Below are 19,288 nucleotides of genomic sequence, written 5' to 3' on the forward strand. Positions count from 1 at the left end.
GTAACAAGAGTTAACTTCCTAGATATATTCAGAAAGATTATTCTAAAGAGAGAATGATAACTGAATACTAAGGTGGAAACATGTCATATTTCTATTTGATTTTTTTAAATTTCTTTAATGAATATTTTACTAATGTATTCAATAAGACAAAAAATTCAAAACTAATTATGGTAAAGCTGTTGCTGAGTATCAGAATGTAAAAACAATGAACCAATAAAAACTAATCCTACAGATACATTCAGGACTAAACTCCAAAATAATCTCATTAACTTCCAGTTCTATGATTCTGATTCTCCTGTGGAACTCTCCAATGTGATCCATATCTCTGTGACAATTCAAATCCAAAGTTCAAATCCCAAAATTGGGGTAAGTTTGTGGGTGTCTGCAATAAAGTCATCCCCCTGATAAATCATCAGATATTGTACCTTCTTCCCAAATGCAACACGTTGATAGAAAACTTGTATTACCATTTTGTCAGATATTTTCAAGTGCTGGTCATTTAAATTAAGTCTTTGAATAAAATGCCATAATGATTTGCTTTTCTCACTTAAAAGGAAGGCATGACATAGAGTGACAAACTGGCCCAGATAATACAAGAAGAGAGAGGGAGTCTTTCACTCTGTCTGCCTGAAACACCCTATTTCTCAGCTGTGTCTAAGAAAAGCTGTGTGTTCCTGAGGGAAAACAAAAGCATAGTATAGATGTGAATGCTGTAAACACAATCTATACTGAGCTGTGCTACTACAATGCAATGTTACAATTTATTAATGCATTCATTCATTGCAGATGATTTTCCTTTTTTTATCTTAATAGCTATCCCCTATTTTTAATGTGTTAACAGTTTTAGCTAGTTATAATCTAAATAACACAAATAAAACTTAATTAAAACACTGAATTAATATTTTTTTCAACATTATTCTTCAATAATATAATAAATGCATTGTTATTTCTGAGGGCATTTTATAATTCAATTTGCATCTTTATGGGTCCTTCAGAGATGTCTTTTTAGGGTGGCTCTCAAGCTGATTTAAATGACTGATTTGAGGCATGAGTGATGTGTATCTGATATTTAGTAAAACTAGACAAATGTGCTATTTTGTTCTGTGCTGCTATGATTTCACAGAAAAATATATGCACCAAATGTGAACTAGAAATGTTTCTTTTCATTCCTTGCTTTCCTACAGGACCTAGTGGAGCATTAATATTTTCTTACAAATTCCTTCCCCTTTTATTAATGATGTATTGATATTATGTTACTGAACACTTCATACTTCTTTCAGCATGAAGTGTTCAGTAATGTAACTATAAATACATAAATTGGCTACATTAGATAGATAAATCAATAGATTAATTGTAACATTAGTTGAAAACCCAAGGAAGATGACTATCAGTAGATCTTTCAGTGATAAATATCCAAGAACATGTTTGGATACAAACCATAACCTGGTGCTCCTTGGTGACTCAACAAACCCATCTCTTTGCAGTACAAAACCTTCTCCTTCACCCCAGCTCAACAAGTCTCATTTTAATCTCTATTTTTTTTTGTTTGAATAATATATTGCTTCATCAAACATCTCTAAATGCACATCTTTTGCCATAATATCTGCTGAAGTTGCTTTTCTTTTCCAGGTCAAAGTAGTGCCTTTAATTTTTATGACAAGAAATAAACCAAAGGCAATTCAGAAAGCTATAAGATCTGTAGCAAAAGATGTACAAGTCCTCAAGACAAGCTTGCTTGGAGATCTGAAATGTCGTGTGCAAGCTGACTTGTGGCATGCAGTAGGAATATGTGTGGAGGCTTTGGCACATATGAACACATAGATTAATCTGAATGTCACAGACCAAAAGATCACAAGATCACTTTTGTCAGAGAAAGGTGCTGACAAGAAGGCTGTACTTATTAGTCCTTCCCACAGGCTTTGTAAAAGGTGGGGAGTCTCCTTGGTGTGTTTTATTCAAATACAAAACTGAAACCCTATTTCCAAATCTCCGTTTGTGATGACATTCCTAGTTACTCCTGCTATACTTTTGCTCCCTATGAACGGGGCACTTGATGTATCTCAGGACAAAGTAGAACTTTAAATATTCATCTCTGATTATTTTTTTCATTTCTGACAACCCATCAAATTATGAGAAAATTCATCAGTAGAGTCAGAAGATAACAGCAAAAAAAGCTAGCTATAATGTTTTCCTCTGAGAAATATACTTAGCATTATATGTGGAATCAGTTATTTATGTTAGTCAAAAAGTGCAAAGGGACGATAGCCAATTTATCCTTGACTCTCACAGAACACTAAATTCATAGACAAATAGCACACACAAAATGAGTGAGGCTAAGACATCAAAGCATGTGAATTCATGCCAGTTTGTGTGCCCCCATTCTCTTTAAAACCGATTGATAAACCTATCTGTTTGCTAAGCATAAGTACTGAAGTTTTCATGCTGTATATACTGGCAGCTCAGGCGTACAGAATTTGAGAAGTATAGAAAATAAATCAAGAATTTACAGGACAAACTCATACAGCATACCCTACTGCTGCTGCACTGTCACAGAAAGTCTGCTATTAGAGTTTCTATTAAGCAGGATACAGAATGTAAAGATATGAAATTCATCAATGCATAGCCATGAGAAATTGCTGTAGAATGGAAGCCATTTGAATGCCTAGTACAAAAAAAAGACTGTCACAGTGCAGTAAAATTACTGATATTCTTTTCCATGAATTAACCTCCAGGCCTTTACCAACAGTAATGAATTACACACCCAGATAAGACATAGTTTTCTTCAATTCAGAGTAGGGTACCAAAGCACAGGAAGCTTTAAACCTTCTTCCTTCATTAACTATGAAGGTATTCACATTTTCATGCTGTGTACCACAACCTCTGTTGCCTGAAAAATAAACGGTGTCTTTAATCTACAAACTTCCCCAATTTCACAGAGTTCTAGCTCTTCTTTGCTTATTATGTCTAAACCTTCAGCTATACTTATCTATCTAGAAAATACTTGCAATATAAAATTTGTACTGTGACTTCTTTCATTGTACCCCTCAGGTATGATTTGACCAAAACCCAGTTGTGAATGACTGAAAAGAACAGGGGGGGAAAAATGACAGAAAACATTGATTTTTAAATCAGTGTTAAGAAACCTTACCTGATTTGTATTCTCCACTCCCAACAGACAGTTTATTTTGCAGACTGATAACATTATTTTCCTAAAAGAAGATGGCAGATATTGAAAACCAACATTCTTGGGATCACAAAGGGCACAACAGTATCCAAGACCTTGCAAGAAATTCTAATGCTGTTGTTGCAGAAGAAAACTGCTGCTTTGTGATGTGATTCTAAGGAAACAGAAAGGATCATCAATGATGGCTTCTGATGTCCTTTACACTTTAGATAACAGAGAACATGAAGGAGGTGGCAGCTGAGACTGGGCAGTGACAGAAGTCATAGCTGTGACTACCAAGAAGTGCTACAGGGAGGGTGCTGCACTGATGGATGCACACTGTCCACAAACTCCAGTGCAGAGTAGAGTTCACCCACAGACAAGCTTACACATAAAATGAGATTGGGATCTTGGTTATTATATTTCTAAAGTTTGCCAGTTTGTCTGTATACTATAGGTGGGAAATGTTTCACTCAATCCTTGCACAAGAGTGTTAGGAGGGAGCCAGACCTAGATTTGCAGGAATTATCCAAAGAATAAGTCAATACTGATATTCCAGTTTGGTTTTACACATGAAAAAGCTCCAACAGAAACAAACCTCAAAACAAAACAATGAGCTTATTGTTTTAAGGTGGAAGTGCCCAAGAATTATTTATTATTCAGAACCTGAAATGTCTTAATTCTGCACACAGGCCATCAGTGTGTCAGAATAATCTCAATAAAGATGTTCTTGTATTCTCTTCACCTTATCCATATACTTTATTGCCAGACACACTTCCCTGTTCAGCCTTGCTTTAAGTAGAGGGAGCAAGATTTGTGTCTCCCTTTGAGCTTATACCATCTCATGCAGAGGAGATCTTGCATCAATTGTCAGCTCTGGTTCACTGGCTTAATATTTAGGAGATGATTTCTCCCACAACTTTTGTGTTTGGTGCAGTTTCAAACTAGCCACAGCTTTAAACCCTCCCCTCCAAGGAGTCTGAGAGCAACCAGCCAGGGAAGTTCAAAGAGAAACCCTAATCCATTCTTTGTTTAACAGGAAGGAAACCAAAGCTTGCAGACCAAAGCTCTGTTTCAGAAGACCAAACATCAGCAGTTTACAGTGATCTTTAATTTCCCATTTGGTTCAAGGGGAAAAAAAGCAACAATCAAAAACAATTATTGCCCTCGAAGGGCTTTCCATCTCTGAAACAGCCTTGTTAATGATCCATTCTCAGCGGTCTGTCCTCCTTTTCTTTACGATTTTCCTGCACACTCATTTTCAGTTAAATTAAACCTTCCCTCTCAGTTTTTTTAACTATCAGCTTGTACAAGAAATACCAGAACAAATCTTTAAAGAGACTCTGAAAGTCTTACCCTTCATCTGAGTCCCCATTCTTCATGGGACACCGTGAGTTGCATTCTCAGGAGCTGACTGCAAGCATCTAGGCTCCTTCCCCTCCCTCCTGACTGAGGTTCTGTGTTATGCCAACTTTGCAGTACTTTGTTGCTGCTGGTTACAAGTATTACAGCCCTTTGTGAGTCCTTTAATGCCACTTGCAATAGACTGGCATGGACCTTGTATAGTACAAAAAAGTGTCAGGGAACTGTAACATACTTATAGCCAAACTCCCAGGTCACTTATAGTACCTCAGCAAATATTTTATTGTTTACTGCTTGAAGGCCCACTGATGCATTTAAGATGTGATTCCCTTGGGCAGCCGAAGCAATGAAGCCTGATTTCCTACAGCTGTATCACTACTTTGGATTTGCTGGTATCTTCTAACAGTGAAGGCACAATGGGATCCCATGGTCTTTCTTTCTCTCTAGTTGCACGAAACTTGTGGGAAGCAATTGTTTTTGAGGCAGCTGCCACACAGATTTGGCTAATGGATTTGTAAGTTTGGGGATAGAGGCATATTATACAAATGGGTAGCATGATACAGATTTTATCTCCTTAGAACAGAGATTAAAATAGTTCTTTTGGTACTTCAGATATCCTGCCTAGGGCAACCAAAGGGTAAAGAAGCTAAGCTGTTACCCAGGATGCCATTCAGTGCCAGATATGAAATACAATAACAGAAAATATCCCAGGCAGGAAAGAAAAATAGACAGGACCAGGCTACAGTTGCTATGAGAGTATGTCAATGTTTAACACTGAGGATGAATCATGAGTTGTACCACTTACTGTCAACAGATGAAGCCAGGAAATTGGGTGTTCAGTAGAGCAAAACAGGACCTCTGTAATCAGCGTGGATAATCTAAAACATGTCACTGCAAAGTGGGGAGGGGGAAGTGACTAACGCAAGAAGATGGACATTGTTAATTTCAGCTGTCAGGATGAGTAAGTAAAGATAAAATAAGCTTTTAGATTCACAACAAGATCTTTCAAGTTCCTGACTAAAGGAAGAAGCATTTTATTACCTGGCTTCTGCCTTTTCAGGGTCTTGCCTCAATTTCACTTGCATGAGCAGGCTGTGGAAGAATTTCAAAAGCTTCCTCCAGTCTTGTATATCCATCTTTTATAAGCACTGCCCATCATTTTTTTCGGAAAAAACTGGGTCCTTACGTTGCTCCTTGATTAAACATTTACTGACTGCTAATTTGGTAATGCTTTACCTCTGTGAATGATTACTTGTGAGGCAGTGGGGATATGGGTCTGAAATGTCTGCCTATTCCTATAGCCTTCGCATCCTGTGTGCTCATACAGGATTATTAATCTTTGTCAGGAAGGTCAGGAAGCATCACACAGTGATTAATGGTGAGTTGCAGAGGTTTCTGATAACTGAGCTCCAGGGATTGTAGTTGAAACCTGTTAGACGGCTATTAATACCTCCTTTGCCCTTCCTGTAATTCACTGTGACTGCAGATGACTTGAAGAATTGCTGGCTTTTCAGTTTGCAAGGACACTCACCACCCATCTCTCTCCTCAATGGGGTCACTTTGTAGCCCTTTTGCACTGCCAGTTGGGCACTAATGGGAAAGCATCAATGGATCAGGAGCACCTGCATGCACATTTTTTCCCCCCCGTCTACAGTTCACCATGGTGGGCCCTGCCCTCTGAAACAAGCTCACACATAGCAGGCTGGAGCATGTAAAAAGGCAAGATAAAACATTCAGTGTCAAAGGTGTACAAAAAGTACACAGACTGTTACTTGGTGAAATCTGTGCAGGAAGCTTTTTCTGCACTCAGATAATTTTAATCCCATTCTTAGAGACTTCATCTGACGTTACCTACTTGGAAAAAAACCACAACAAAAAACATGCAAAAAACCCCCCTAAAACTACCAAAACAAAACTTTTTAAACTCTTTTTTAACTGTAAACTTATGAAATACACATCCTGCTCAAATTTAAGACACAATGTCAAAACAGGATCAGGAAAAGTCTGGCAGGCAAACTTGTAGAATTCTAGTGTGGCTGCTCATCTTGCTAGGATATGAAGGAAACAAAGCTACTTCTTCTGTGTTTGGGAAATGTTCCTGGTGATTCTGAACCATTGCTCCATACACTAGAGCACTGATGTAAAGCTCTCTCTGCTGCTTCCAAACCCCAGGTAGGGTTTCAGAGCAGGAATGAGTGGCAATGTCAGTTAATCTCTCTATCCTCTTTGGTCAGAACGTCCATGGTGAGAGTAGAGAGTCTCACAGGGTGTATTGGGTGTGTGTTGTCCAAAACACAGCCAGGGTGTCAGGGGAGAAATGTAAATGTGTCTAGACATTTAGGGAGATATCTCACAGGGATATTCAAAGATGTCTCAGTGTTTGAACTCTGGTCATTTTGGTGTATTTTAGGTACAGAAGTGCTTTGAAATTTTTTCATGACTGTCTATGTCATTCTTTAGATACCTACATATATTCTAAAATTTAGCTCTGACAGGCCACTTGGGGCAAAAGACCTTCCAACTATGTGTTTATATGATTGTGCCTCCTGTTCCTTAATCTCTGCTCCCACATTAAATTGAAATAATAAATTTATAGCTGGTTCAAGCAAAATTGTGTGCTTGCATAATCCAGAATGTATCTGATTTTAAAACAGTAAATGCAGAGAAGTGTATGCAAATCTTTGATGAAAATTGCTATGAAAATGCGTAATCTGTAACTATTTTATTTTTTTTAAACACTTCTTCCTGTGCCCTCTAAACTGTGTCATAAATGCTCTCCTGGAAAACCACTACATCTTCACATAAATAGTCCTTAAGGAAGGATGCTGTAAGCAGTATCAAATTAGCTGCCATAGAATTTGGCCACTTAGTGCTTTTGCTGTCAATGTGACACCTCATGCTGAGTCATGGGTAAGTGATTGAGCTGATACAGGCAAATACATTGACTAAGTCATTTATTAACATGTTGTTGCCACAAGTCTAAGAAAACTGCTAAATGTATTAAATAATCAATCCATTCAGCAGCTGAAGATGCAGCAGTAGAAATGAAGTCCTGCTGTGTTTTCATCATTACTGTCAGAGAGGCTCTTTGGACGCTTTAAAAGTGTATACAAAAGGGTAATGATTCAACAAACATAGCTCACATTTAGAAAAGCCTGCCTGACTTTTGAAAGAAAAGACATAATCCAAAGAACCTGGGAAGGTAATAACATAAGATTGTTTGTTTGGGGCTGCAGCATCCTGTAAAAAAACTGTAGAGTTTTGAAAGCTGTGGACTACAGTATGTGTCTGGCTGTTTAATACTTAATGTATTAATGATACAGAATTGTCTGTAGGTTACAAATTATTCACTGGCAGGGATATGTGGGTAACATCATTCAGTATTACTTGCTATGGGCATCTCAGTATAGAATATACATAATTCTAAAATGCCCAAAAAATGGTTCATTAGGGAGAAAACAATGCAAGACTCACCTGAAGGTTGCTAAAGACAAAGACAACCAAAGCATTTCATGTCCCATGGAGTTTTGCTATATGCATATTTAAATTCTGTGACTCTTGTAAGCTTCAAAAGTGGTAAGAACATTGAGATCATACATGGTGGTTACAACCACCATAATTTAATTTTTTTTAGTTATATTTGAGTGGTAAATGTCCCATCTGGAATTATTTTCTATATTGATTCAGAACTGGACCCTGTGAAAGCAAAGATGATTTGTGAATAACAATGCAACATGTGTCTGGTTTTCTGTTTAATCTTATCCAGAGGACAAAACTGTGAAGGTTCATTATTTTGCCTCTGTTCCACTTGACACACAGGCATAGACAATTCTACAAAGTAATAGAGAATATAGGCTCAGTGTCCTGTGAACAGTGGGCCTTATTGATATCACACACTGACACTGAAAGTTGACTTTACAGAGATCACAGCAAAACTCCTATTGATGAAAAAGGGCACAGGTTTTATTTCCACAGGTTTACTCTGCTTTCCTTTCCCTCATGGTAGGAATGAGTGTAACAATCCCACACCGAAAAAAAAAAGTTTTAAAACTTGGGCTGATTTTTTTATCTTGGAATAGTGTTTATGAAATAAGCATTATCATTAACAGCCTGGTTAGAAGAAAAATTTTTAAATTTTATTATTATTATTATTAGTATACATGGAGCTGATAAAATAATATCAGAAAGCAAAGCAAAAAAATTTCTGAAATTATTAATATAATTGGTTTTATTGGTGAGAAAAATTAGTGCATGGTTTTTAAAGTACATCCCTTGAAAGTAGCAGCAACACTCTTGTGTCTAATAAAGTGTAGGCAGTGAAATGGAAACATCAGCAAAACAGCACTGCTACAGTAAATTTAAAATGATTGCCAAAGATGTGCATATTTGATCCTATGATTTAAACAAGAGAAATATCAAAACAAGAGTATTACAGAGACTTGCAGAAAGGCTAAAAATAACTTCATACAGGAAATATTAAACATCTAGCTCAAAAGGAATTGTAAAATAAATCATACCACTTTATGAAGGCATATGAAAGAGAAGCAACCAATTAGAAACACAAGAGGACATAAGGGAAAGCAAATAAGGTGAAAACATAGTCCATAATTTTAAAAATACAAAGAAATCAGGATGAATGATTAATCAAATTAAACTGAATAACAAACACCATAATAAAAGCATACCCAGAGAAGCAGAGGGACTGTTCAGGGCACCACAGCATGATCAGTTCAGCAGGGATGGTCTAGAGACATGGCCTTTACTGCAGTGATATTCCTGGACTAGTTCTGTTTACAAAAATAGTTTCACAAAATGTTTTCACAGAGGACAAAGAAGAAATTTTTCTTCACATGGTATTGGATCCTCCTGGGTTTGGATGCTTCTATGTTGGTGAAAGACATTCAAAACACATATCAGTACTTGGTATTTTTCCAGCCACTACATGGGATTCCCTTTGCCATGGGGTGTCCCAAAGGGTAGAGTAAGCTGACCTCACAAATGTGAACAGTTTAAAAAGCAGCTCATGTGTTACAAACGAGACAAGATGAAGGTCAACAAAGTAATTTCCTGAACAAAGTTACTTATGCTGGAAGAAAGTCTGAGACTTACTTTTCAGCATTGCACTAATCAATGAGAATTAGAACTTCCATGACATCTACTTTTCCCCTTGGTTAAAACCACCAACATAAATACAGTGAAATTTGTCTGATAAGAATTAAGATCTCCAAGCAACAGCCATTCATCGCCATTACGTTAAATTCCCAGCTGCCAGAAGGTGCATTTTTGTACCATAGATAGCTCCTATTGCTCTCAAATTGCTTTACTGCACTGCTGAAGTCTACAGCTTTAAAGGTAATGGGTCTGGCACTGTCTAAATCACCTCATGATATTTCCTCATACTCAGTTAAACACAATTATGCTGGAGAAACCCTGTGCCATCAAATTCCCGTGGTGATTTGTGGCAGCCTGAAGGAGTCGAGAATGGAAAGAGAGCCTCAAAGGGGGTCTTTGCCAAGCCAAATAATGGAGGTTGTTCCAAAGAATTAGCTACTTGTTGCCAGAGTCAAAATTCAACCACACTAAGAGCCTGCTTAAAGCACAGTTGCTGAGAAAATTTCCCCTGGAGGATGCTAAAAAGAATTCACCAAAACTCACCTGTCGCAGGAATCAGATAAGGAATGGAGAAAGGGAGGAAAAACAAATGCTAATGAGAATGTAATAAATTGTGAATGCAAATAAAAATTTTAGAATTATAGTTTCAAATACAACTATATAACTATATAAATAAACTAGAAATAGTTTATAAATATAATTTAATATGTATTTAAAATATGAGTTTACTTGGCTTGACTTTGCTATTACCAATGGTTCTGCTGCTCTTCTATCACCTGTTACTGCCTGGGACCCTGATTTGTTCCCTCTGTTGATTTTGGCTTTTGGTTCTCAGTTTGATTGATTATTGTGAGCAGCAAGAGAATTCTCTGGTGAAAAACTGCCCCATCCTAGAATTTATCAAAACAAATAATTGGCAGGATTGTGGATTTACACTTTCTGTGTACAGTGTAGGAATCTAAAATAAGTATGAAACCCAGCTTCATAGGTTGTTTCTTTAAACTGGGTCAAGGAAAAGATTACGGTGACATCATTCAGTTTGCTCCACACTTGAGCAGCTGAGGCAATTGCTCATTTATTTGATATTTTTTATGAACTATGTAAATCTCAACATCAGACCATGCTTACTGTCAGAGTCTCCAGGCCTTTAGAATGGAGATTATACTGCACTGATGTCAGCAGAGGGCTGAATATAAACACTGTAGGTGTAGACATAAAGGGGATAGTTATATAAAATTAATAGTAAAAAAATGTCTTCATACTCCCTGAAGGAAGCAACAAAAACATTTTGTGAGTGCAGTTCTACACACGTTACTGTTGTCAGCCACTTGGGCTATGACCTAGAACTTAGCCAACAATAAAAGCAACAATAAACTACAGAGAGAGCAACGCTTCACACTGATGGTAAGTACTCAGAGGCTAGATCATAAAAAGAATAAAGTTCTCTGTTTATCTTATCATAATGGGATAATCTCACATTCTTGATTTTGTTAATACTGACACACTGAAGGACTTTAAAAAAAAAATCCGCTTTTATCTAAAGTGTTTATATCACCAATAATCCAAGAACAGCAGGATTTGTGAATTCTGGAGCAAGACAGATTCAGAAGATCTGTTTTAATGGTAAAATCACAGCTGCATTGCCTTCATGAACACAGCAGGTTTATAAGGTGGATCTGAGTACATACTTTGTTTTTATACGTGAGTGTGATGGGATATGAGAAGCTGCTGTGGGTCTGTCTTTTCCAATTACTGAGTTTATCTGCTTATGTTTGAGCTCAGATTTTAGTATAATCACCATGAAAGGTGGGGCTAAGCCCTGGGAAACTGCATAATTTCTCTTCTGTTACAGCTGATGATCAAGTACTGCCTAGCACATTCCCTGCATTTACATTAGCTTTTCCTTTATTTTGCTGCTAATCTCTAGTTGAGAGCTTACACAGCCCGAGAGCAGTGTCATACTGCTCATCCTTTGAAATTCCTCTTTTGTCATTCCTTACAGTCACGCAAAATGGATCTCACGGAACTGTTCTGAGCAAGATGATATTTAAAGCTCCTTTTCTGTTTAAGTGGAGATGACCCTACTGACAGCAAGCAGCCAACAGAAGGCTCCTAATCCTGAAGTGCCACCCCACTGAGATACTCACGGAAACGCGCAGTCATGGGTATCAAATGATTTCTGATAACTTTCTGAGGAACATTAAACCTCAGGCAGAGCAAGGTTAAATTCAGACAAACCAGTTACAGTTCTGTGTCTGCAAACAGAGTCTAGGTTACTGTTTGGGGCTACCTGTGACTGCTCATAAATTTGGAAATCACTTCTGGGAGATGTTAAGCACTTCCCTAATCTTCACTATCAGTGAGAGCTGGCACTGGGCTTTTTGGAGCCCACCCATGGGTTAAAGCAAAAAGCCTTCTCTTTTTCTGTCCAGTTCTGCTATGACTTGCACAACTACATAACAATCCCAAGTATCCCCATCAGGCCTTGATTGCTCATCCCTAAAACCAACTTTGCAACCAGCTGCTATTGTTCGTCTGGCTGTCTCTCATGCAAACCCAGGGGCAGAGAAAGGTGCTCTTTTTCACTGTGGTATAGCTGAAAGAAAAAAAAAATACAATATCTCTTGTATTACCCAAATGTTTTACTGCTCTCAGAAAGCCCTGAGTAGCATACCAACAAAAGCATGACCTTCCTGCACAAATAATGACAAATGGAAAGGCAGCTCCTTCTGCGGGGCAGTGGGAACAGTAGGTTATGAGTGATGAAAGTCTTCAAGGGCACTTTACTTGGAATGGTTCTATGTACTTTCTCTGCCCTAGTGCAGACACACCACTTATCACTCTAATTGAATCAGTGACTTATTCTTATAGACAAACATACACATTGGCATTCCTGGAAGGCTGTGAAAGACACAGGGGTAACGACAAGTAGGTCTGTACTGTCTGGAGTGTTATGTCAGTGTCATTTAATGTACGTGTTACCCTAACACCCATGCTATGGTAGAACACTGAGACAAAGTGACATTCTAATGTATCTAGATGTGTTGCCTCCCACATGAAAGAACCTTTTTCTTCTTTATGGAACATAATTTCAGCATGTACAATAATACATTTCTCATTAGGCTCAGAGACCCATAGCAATTTCCAAAACTTGAATGTCTGGCCACCATTATTCTGGTTTTCCTTTATTGTTTTTATGTTTATTTCAGTTTCGTATCATTGGCCTGCATATCTCAATGTCTCTGTTCATTGCAATGGCCAAGGGAAGTTTCCCTTATAGTTTAGGATGCCTGAAGCTCACTATGCAGATTGGCCCAGACTTCAGCAGAAGAGTCCCTGCTGCCCACCCTCTGCCAGCACACCAGCTGGGACAGCACTTGGTCATTCAGCCCCTTCTGGGCTGAGAAGAACTTGACACCTACTTCCCCCTCTAGAAATATTAAGGTACTTTCAATGATGACTAGGTGCAGAGCACCAGAATTTCATCTCCTTTCAGGTCCCTAAGTGCCAGGAAAGGAAAGAGTTCAAACACACTTTGACAGGTATCCTTTCTTGCTGGTAAGAAGCTCAGTGTGTCACCAGCTCTGTGCCTGTCAAGAAGCACCCAATACTCTGCTGCTGCATACAAGTCTTCTGGGTGGAAATCCCAGTGCCTGACCTGGATGCTCTAGATCATCACACAGGGACAGATGCCACATTACTAGGTAGTGTCACATTTCGTGTAAGTGCCTAAACAGGAGTCACAGCCTCCCTGCTGCTCCCAACTGCAAACAAAGCTGGACATTTGGATAATTTATTAGTAGTTCAGTGTCTCACTCTGCTTAAACTGCATGTATTTTGAGGTCCTGAGTTTTGAAAATTTGAGGCTGACAGCACTCTGAATATTGAATGACTGAAATATGAGCTATGTATATTGAACACAGTGGGTTATTTCAGATCCTTAATCAAATTGCTGTGGGCTCTCATTCCCTGCAGATAGCCTGCAGTCTTCTAAAATCCATAGACCTGCTGCTCAGTGAGCTCAGTTGATAGAATACTGACAGCAAATGAAACTCCAAGACATGGGTGAGGGCAACTCATACTAGAAATGTGAAAAATAATGGAGGAATTTCATTAATCCTTTTTTTCATTGGGGTTGTGAGTGTTTGTCACAATAAATTATAAGTTGATATCATATTTGGCCCTGTGATTGATGGTCATATCTCTGATGCTGAGGTCCAAATTAGAGAATTATTTTGGTCTTCTTGGAACACCCTCTGATGAACACCTCAAATGCAAAAAACCCAGGAATTAGCTCTTCCCCAGAAGGAAAACAGCTAGAATTAGTTGTGCAGAAATAGACTCACCTTAATCCCAGAAAAAAAAAGGAAACAGAGTTGGTAGGAGAAAAAGCAACACATTGTGAAACAAGTATTCTCCAGTCATCTCCAGTCCAGCTGGGAAGAGTAGGGAGGAATTTCCTGCACATTTTACTCACAGAATGCTTATTGTGAAAATATATAATCTATGTAGGTTCGAGATACAGATACAATTAATTTTAAAAAACCAAATAAAAAACCAAGCCAAATACCATAATGCCCAGAAATGCCACATGCGAATTCAATTAGTATGTGTAAAAAATCAGCTTCAGAAAACAACCCTTGGAGTCATTGTGTGTGTGCATGCACTTCTGGATCAGACATTAGTAGCCAAGGAAACTGGATTATTGAGGCTGAAAAAGAAAAATCTAATCAAAAACACAACCATCCGTTCTCTGCTATTTATGACATATCTGGGTTTTGTTTGGTTTTTTTATATTTTATGTTATCTGGAAAAATACATTTAGAAAAAAATGTATCAGTCAAAATCTGTATAACTGCATAACCATAGATCCTTAAGCCTTTTCATCTTTTACACAGAATGAAAACTGATGTGGAATGGAAGAGTGAAAAGATGTCTGTTTGTAAGAAATACAAAGTAAACAAGCAAAACTACAAAAAATATTTATTTTAACATGAATGAAATGTCTCACTGGACTAAGAAGAAAAATATTCAATTTTAATTTATAATAACTTCTCCATGCAAAGAATGATAAGATGCAAGAGCAACTTCTTGTATAATGCTTGGTGATTTTAAACCATTACTTTTTGGCAGTCACCCTAATCTGATTTTCCAATGCATTGTTTGCCTCTCAGCCTATTATCATTTATTACACACACATATAAAACCAGTGATTTTTATGGCAGTGATTTTATTAGTCCATTTCAATTATGTTGTTTGTTTTGCAGACTGTAATGACTTTAATCCTCATTTAAATACATAAAAATTGCATAATCCAACAGCTAATTATTAGAATATGTGGGAAATTATGATTAATTACCCCCCTGAAAGAGCCATTTGTCTCATGTAGATATCTACTGTGTATCTACTAACTATTTTAAAGATAGTGAAGAAAAACCCCTTGGAGAGAACAAGGATAATGAAAATGAAAATTTCTCTTCATTGCAGCTTTGACACAATAATTAGCTCACTTCCCTCCCAAAAAGATGAGAGGAGCATGAGGAAAAAACACATTATCTAAGTAACAATGACTTATGAAAAGAAAAGTGAAATAGTGACAGCTTTTTCTAATTCAGAGAGAACCATTAGTAAAAAAATCCTGCTGCTGCACTCCCAGCACCCGGACTCCAATATTTTTCATTTGCACATAATCAGAATATGACTAATGTTGCAAAAAAAAGAGTTTTCTTTATAATTCTATAGTAAATTTTCATGAATTGCCACCAACTGCTTTCAGACTGCAATTGCACTACTATACTATAAAATTGCACCATAAAAATTTTCAAAACATTTGAAATTATTAGATATGGGAAAACTTGGAATTCCAACAGGAATAGTTGTACTTTTTTTCCTTTCCAAAAGTTGGGTTTATTTTTCTAGCACCTATAAAACCACCAAAGAAATAAACAGGAGACTATCTTCACAGATTAGCAAGATCCTTTGTAAATCAAACCAATATTTAGGTGGTAATTTCAGTGTGTTTTTGTACATGAGAACAAGGGGAGCCTTTAGGTTTGCCCATCAAAGTGAGGAAATGGAAAAGATACACTTGTTTGTCCAGAAGTAGTTCAACACTGAAAAGCACACCAAGACACAGCCCAGAGCCTCTTTCCTAGATACTTTTCCGTTTCATTGTGAAATATGCTTTCTAATGAGCAACAGGGGAGTAACCAGCAAGGTATGGTAAAGCAGTCAAAGCATTTTGGAATGCAAACTCTTATGATTGTGTTTACAAGTTAACAGGCAAGAAATTATTCTGGTCTTAGCTCTCTATAGGAATCCTACTATTCCTGCCTGAAATTTGAAATTGCTAACAAATATTTACCTCAGTGAAAACCTGAATTATAACATCCCCCAGTGTGAAAGAAATTCCAGCAAGCCCTTTGAAAGGATAGCACATGTTTTCTTATATCAAAGCCTGCACCATGGGGCAGACATAGTCCTGTGTCTCAGTTTCATTTTAATGCTCTTGGTTTTGTTGGATATTTTCAGATCTGTAGGAATTGCTCTACTCCTGAACCTAAAGACTGCAGGCAAAAAATGAAAATAGTATCTCTCTACACTATCCTGTCACTCTTATGTAAGACCCTGAATCACAGGTAACATGCAGAGGAAACTCAAATCTTTCTACAGTAAAGCAAAAAACTATTTTAAGGCCTGGATGTTCCTTTAATCCACCCCTCCCAATATATACTTTTTCTGGGGAAATTTTCCTGGATCCTCTGTAGGTCTTGTTTGTCTGGATATGCATGGAGGCTATTAAGCCAGGAAATGATGCTTCCTTCTCAACTCATCCCTACATTTGTTTCTCATTCAGCCTCCTGGCCCCAGCTCTCTAGAAGGGGAAGAAGGGATGTTCCTGCCTCCCCAGGCAGGTGCTTTCAGAAACCTCCTGTCAACTCCAGTGGTTCTGGTTGCATTGCATTTGTTGTGTCCTTCGAGAGACACTTTTAAAACAAGATGGAAGATTTGCCTGAAGACCTCCCAGGAGTTTCAGAATTGCTTTGGGGACACAGCCAGCCACTCAAGTTTCATAAAGCACCTTGCTGATGGAGCAGGCTGACTGCAGCTTGGGAAACATGACTGAGGGCTTTGCTTGAGTGATTTCTCATGCAATTACCTGTGAAGCAGCTACAAAGAGTTATTATTCAGTTCTCTCCAGCAAGACTGGAACACCCTTGATTTTCAGGTGAATTGTGGCAAGGTTGCAAATATTTAAGCAATACATAATGAGATAAAGAAACAAATAATTATGACCAATCTCCTGAGGAGCAATATGAAAGACAAGGGAATTCTACTGGTTTACCAACCAAATTTTACTCAATTCTGCCACAGATCATAAAGAATTTTATTTTAACTAATTTATCTACATTTCATGCCTGCATCCCTTATTGTTTCAGGTTTATGTAATATGTCCCCTAGTTGTTTTTTTCAATCTGCTGTCAGACACTATGTCATTATATTACAATGTTACATATGACTGTCACTTACGAGGTTAATAAATAACAATATTACTGTGGAATAACACACCTGGAGACCCAGAGAATGAAATAGAAAATCCATGGGCAGTTGGTTTAAATTTGCACTTTTTTAACTATGTAAATCCACTAACACCACGAATCTTTAGTTTGAAAGGGGGAAGGTTTTAAGATCACTATGACGGTCAGGTAGTATTAAAGTTAATGTTAAAACCAGAAGAAGATTTTCTAGGTACAGTTCATTTATGACTCCCAATAGCTACACCTTACAAAGAGGTTGTACCTGCCAGTGTACTCTCTATGTCACCACTCTCAATGATATCTCAGAAACACATGCCATAATTAGTCAGGTTGTAATCCTGACAGAGCAAATGCTTCAGGTCCCTGAAAAGTGTTGGTGTTAATTGCTGCTCTTCTACCATGGCATCTTGTGTAACTAAAGGGTTTTTTATCAGAGACTACTGTAGACATCTTACACTACCAGTTCAAGTTCCTACAGCAAATTTTATAGAGCTAGCACTTCTGTGCAAAGAGGTGACTATCGCATTAAAGGGATTTATACTCAGCCGTTTTATGGTTGTTTTTCTGGTCAGATTTAATTAACCTATGCTTGTCTCATCCACTACTGAAAGAATGCAATCAATGCAAATGTTATTAGTGCTACCAGCACACTCCATTCTTTCCAAATTGGAAAAATAAACAATTATATAAATACACTTCTAAGTAAGCCCCAAAAAGCAAAATATAATATTTGCCCCCATAAGACTTTGTCGGCAGTACATTTTTTCTGGAAATTCATTAGTAGTACTATTGTTCACTTAGCTGTATCATGGTCAAGTAAATAGCAGTAGTATAGACAATGGTATCATCAGTTTTAAAAAATATTTTCAAATAAGCAATGTTCAAAAGCCAGCTAAGGGCACACTAGCACACATGAATGGAACAGAAACAGCTGGAAGGACTTCTATTGCTCTATGTCTGCTCCCACTATCTGTCCTTACATCAAGGCAAGTGGCGCAGATGGTGATTTTGGAATCATAGCAGCATTTTTGTCAGCATATCCAAGTCAATCCAGGCCTCATTTGGAGGCACCTTCATATGTCAGGTTGCAGGCAGCAACAGTATAGAACCTGTATCGTGTATAGTGTAGTTTTCAGGAGGTCAGGTTGGACAGCTTGACATTGCCACATTTCCAGGTGTTCTGGTTCAGTCCATCTGTGTCCAGGAGATGACACTTGTACCCAAGCTAGATTTAAAAAAACTGTGCAGTCCAGTAAATTAAGGTATTCATGTGCTGGACACTGAGAAGAGACACAGGAATAAAGGAAGATCAACTGCTTGAGTTATTCCTGAGGTAAAGATATTGAAGAAATGTGCTTACCTTACCTGCTCAGGTGAGAGAGAGGCATACGCACACAGCACCCTCTAATGAAAAATAGTCATGCCATGATTGCAGGTATTTGAAATAAGGACACAAATTGTAGGAGGAATCTAAGTACCAGTCTTAAACATCAGATAACTGTATGATTGAGCCAGAGGGGAAAAAAGGAGATAATGAATGAGTGATGATAATAATGATAAGTGCACAAACACAAAAGAAGAAATCATGTGTTAAGTGTATCCTGAAAGAGAGAGAGGCAGCAGCACTCCATCTACATAAGCCTTTAGTCTTGCAAAAAACAGTTTGAGCTTTTTTCCAGCACAAGCAATGTCTACAGTGCAAACTTATTCAGTTACCTACTGGAGGGCCCAGGAAAAAAATAGTATTTGTAAAAATTCCTTGGATGCCCTGACAGGCTAGAGTAACACTACAACAAAAAAACCAACAAACCACTTCCCCCTCCCAAATCCCCAAGTCAACAGCTGTGGGCACCAGGCATGAAAATAGCCAGAGCTAAAAGCTAACAATAGATCAGCTACAGATTCAGTCTCTGTCTGGAATAGAGCCCCTTGGCTCATAGTGCTTCATCCCAGAGTTTCAGAGAGAGCAGAAAAGCCATTCTGCAACACTCTGCAGAGCAAACCTCCACCACAGCAATGAGATTTGGCTCTTTCATGGACAGACAATGCCAAAATACAGACAAATAAACCAGGCAATATTTCACACCACTTGTGGGTCATAAGCCCACAATAA

General features: G+C 37.9%; 1 long non-coding RNA gene across 2 annotated transcripts; it reads right to left on the bottom strand.

The window, feature by feature from the left end:
- Window positions 1–119: 119 nt before the first annotated feature.
- On the bottom strand, window positions 120–5,688 carry LOC146439641 (uncharacterized). 2 transcript variants are annotated; one of them, XR_014850862.1, is made up of 3 exons: window positions 5,567–5,688; window positions 3,149–3,209; window positions 120–2,887 (listed from the first exon to the last, which is right to left on the bottom strand). It is a non-coding gene; the product is annotated as an uncharacterized LOC146439641 (long non-coding RNA). The 2 variants fall into 2 exon arrangements; XR_014850861.1 differs by lacking the exon at window positions 5,567–5,688 and adding an exon at window positions 4,520–4,750.
- Between the last annotated feature and the right edge of the window lie 13,600 nt (window positions 5,689–19,288).

Source organism: Lichenostomus cassidix, chromosome 3, assembly GCF_008360975.1.
Source record: "Lichenostomus cassidix isolate B80296 chromosome 3, HeHo_3.0, whole genome shotgun sequence".
Taxonomy (NCBI): domain Eukaryota; kingdom Metazoa; phylum Chordata; class Aves; order Passeriformes; family Meliphagidae; genus Lichenostomus; species Lichenostomus cassidix.